Source organism: Arctopsyche grandis, chromosome 2 (assembly GCF_051622035.1).
Source record: "Arctopsyche grandis isolate Sample6627 chromosome 2, ASM5162203v2, whole genome shotgun sequence".
NCBI classification, from domain to species: Eukaryota; Metazoa; Arthropoda; class Insecta; order Trichoptera; family Hydropsychidae; genus Arctopsyche; species Arctopsyche grandis.
Genome location: NC_135356.1, coordinates 32,278,592 through 32,282,353, shown reverse-complemented (window position 1 = coordinate 32,282,353; position 3,762 = coordinate 32,278,592).

Below are 3,762 nucleotides of genomic sequence, written 5' to 3'. Positions count from 1 at the left end.
AACATTGCCGACGGTTTGTCTTTTGTAGCGAATACAGTAGGCGTATTAGGTTTGGAGTTCATCGAACTTACACTTATGTGTGTAAAAATTTACAAATATATACGAAGAGTACACATGTATGTAGGTACATATTTATGTATGTATATGTAGGCTCAATTACCAACTTGGACTATCGTCATCCCCAGCATCGGTAATACCGGCTCCGGCTTTTATCTGGTTGTATAATCGATGTTGCTCCTCATCCAAAAACGGAGGATAGCCGACAATTATAAAATATACAAAATTACTCCGCAAGCCCAAATATCTTCTGGCTTTCCGTACAGTTCATTCTTAAGACCCTCTCACGATAGATAGTCAGGAGTTCTAGCAGAGCCAAACAAGGCTTGCTGATCACCCTGAACTTCAATTGCCAAACCGAAATCCGCTAATTTTACAGCAGCTCCCTTGATTTGCTCGCTAGCAGTAAATTCTCAGTTTTTAAATGTTCGAACCGTCGGAATTGATTTCTTTTTAAGTGAATGCAAATGGAATATTCGCTTTCAAACTTGATGTTCATTTGGTTGGGCTTTCAAAATGTTCCCACATGAGCTTCTCGTTTGGTATTTGCATTGGAATTTCCAGATAACATTGCCGACGGTTTGTCTTTTGTAGCGAATACAGTAGGCGGATTAGGTTTGGAGTTCATCGAACTTACACTTATGTGTGTAAAAATTTACAAATATATACGAAGAGTACACATGTATGTAGGTACATATTTATGTATGCATATGTAGGCTCAATTACCAACTTGGACTATCGTCATCCCCAGCATCGGTAATACCGGCTCCGGCTTTTGACTGGTTGTATAATCGATGTTGCTCCTCATCCAAAAACGGAGGATAGCCGACAATTATAAAATATACAAAATTACTCCGCAAGCCCAAATATCTTCTGGCTTTCCGTACAGTTCATTCTTAAGACCCTCTCACGATAGATAGTCAGGAGTTCTAGCAGAGCCAAACAAGGCTTGCTGATCACCCTGAACTTCAATTGCCAAACCGAAATTCGCTAATTTTACAGCAGCTCCCTTGATTTGCTCGCTAGCAGTAAATTCTCAGTTTTTAAATGTTCGAACCGTCGGAATTGATTTCTTTTTAAGTGAATGCAAATGGAATATTCGCTTTCAAACTTGATGTTCATTTGGTTGGGCTTTCAAAATGTTCCCACATGAGCTTCTCGTTTGGTATTTGCATTGGAATTTCCAGATAACATTGCCGACGGTTTGTCTTTTGTAGCGAATACAGTAGGCGGATTAGGTTTGGAGTTCATCGAACTTACACTTATGTGTGTAAAAATTTACAAATATATTCGAAGAGTACACATGTATGTAGGTACATATTTATGTATGTATATGTAGGCTCAATTACCAACTTGGACTATCGTCATCCCCAGCATCGGTAATACCGGCTCCGGCTTTTATCTGGTTGTATAATCGATGTTGCTCCTCATCCAAAAACGGAGGATAGCCGACAATTATAAAATATATAAAATTACTCCGCAAGCCCAAATATCTTCTGGCTTTCCGTACAGTTCATTCTTAAGAACCTCTCGCGATAGATAGTCAGGAGTTCTAGCAGAGCCAAACAAGGCTTGCTGATCACCCTGAACTTCAATTGCCAAACCGAAATCCGCTAATTTTACAGCAGCTCCCTTGATTTGCTCGCTAGCAGTAAATACTCAGTTTTTAAATGTTCGAACCGTCGGAATTGATTTCTTTTTATTTTTATTTTTTATTTATTTTTTATTTTATTAATTGAAAAATCAACAGACAGGATGTACAGAGATAGGTATAAAAAACACAAAAAGTAAATAAATAATATATGTAACACCCGAGTCCAATAATAGATTTTTACAAAAATGAAAAAGATAAATATAAGGAAAACAAATTAAAAAGTAAAGAATAAAGGCATGACAAAATATGAAGTACATTGCATAATTAAACTATAGTATTAAAATAATTGGAAAAGGTTATAAGATAGAATATAAGAAGAAATTGAAATTTACAAATATAAAAAACAAATGAAAAAGGTAAATACAAAATAAACAAATGAAATGGAAAGGAATGAAAGCTATAATATGATTAAATAGCACATTACATAACTAAACTAAAGTATAAAAATAATGGAAATATTGGAAAAATAGAATAGAAGAAAAAATGAATCAATCGGTCAAGATTCTCTTGATGTTAGACCTGAATTGATGTAGGGAAATACCAAACAGATCAACCTCATTCAGCTCTCCGTTAAACATACGATAAACGCGCTGCAGATAAAAATATTTTTGGGAATTAGTATTGAAAGGATCAAGTGAAAAGAGTGCAACGCGTCTAGGGTATCGAACTGGGATTCTGAAATTAACCTTATTCAGTAAATCAGAACAATCAAGGAAACCATTTATGAGCTTAAAGAAGAATATAGCATCAGAATGTCGTCGCCTGACAGAAAGATTGTTAAAAGAAAGGATTTTTAAAATGTCGGAAACAGTAGAATGGGTATAGGTAGGAAAAAGGTAGCGTAAGGATTTAATAAATTTAAGTTGAACTTTCTCAATACAATTAATATGGGATAAATAAAAAGGTGACCAGATAATTGAGGCAAATTCAAGGTGAGACCTTACAAAGGAAAAATAAAGTAATTTTAGTACGTAAGGATCATTAAAGGGTTTTGTTGAGCGGAGTAGGAATCCAAGAGATTTAAATGCTTTGTTGGTAATAAAAGAAATATGTTCAGAGAAATCTAGTTTATCATTGAGTATTACACCAAGATCCTTAATAGAAGATGACGTGTTAAGGATTGAATGATTTAATTGATATTGATTAGTAATAATTGACTTATTTCTAGTGAAATTTAAAATAGAGCATTTTTCTAGATTAATAAAAAGATCATTATTTAAACAATATATAGAGAATCTATCTAGATCTTCTTGTATCTTATGACAATCGTCTATGGTGTATATAGGTTTGTAAATTTTTAAATCATCAGCGTAAAGAAGTATAAAGGAATGTTTGAAGATGTATGAGATATCATTAATATAGAGTAAAAAGAATAAGGGACCTAAATGCGACCCTTGTGGGACACCGGAAGGAATATGTCTAAGTGATGATCTAAAACCATTGAGAATTATGATTTGGTGACGATTTAGTATATACGAAGAGATCCAACGAAATAAATTTCCTCGGATTCCGAGGGACCAAAGTTTATTGAGTAAAAGGTTGTGATTGATTTTATCAAAAGCTTTAGAGAAATCCGTATAAACGACGTCTATTTGGATTCGTTTGTCCATATAAGATGTGAGAGTACTAGTGAAATTAAGCAGGTTAGTCTCTACCGATCTCCCCTTAAAAAAACCATGTTGTTCAGGTATAATGTAGTTTTTGAAATTGGAGAAAAGGAAATTATAGATAATTTTTTCAAAGATTTTACTAATGACAGATAGTTTAGATATAGGACGGTAATTCTCAATAAGATTCTTATCACCTTTTTTAAAAATAGGGGTGATGTAAGATAATTTCCAATAGTCAGGAAATTTACCGTTCGACATAGAAAGATTGAAAAGGATTGTTATGGGAAGAGATAATGGGACAGCACATTTAACAAGGAAAAAAGAAGGCAAACCATCACAACCCGCACCAAGATTAACATTGAGAGAGTTGATGTGACTGAGTACAGTAGATAAGTCAAAATGAAAAGTAGATAAGTTACAAGAAGAAGTATCTGTATTAGA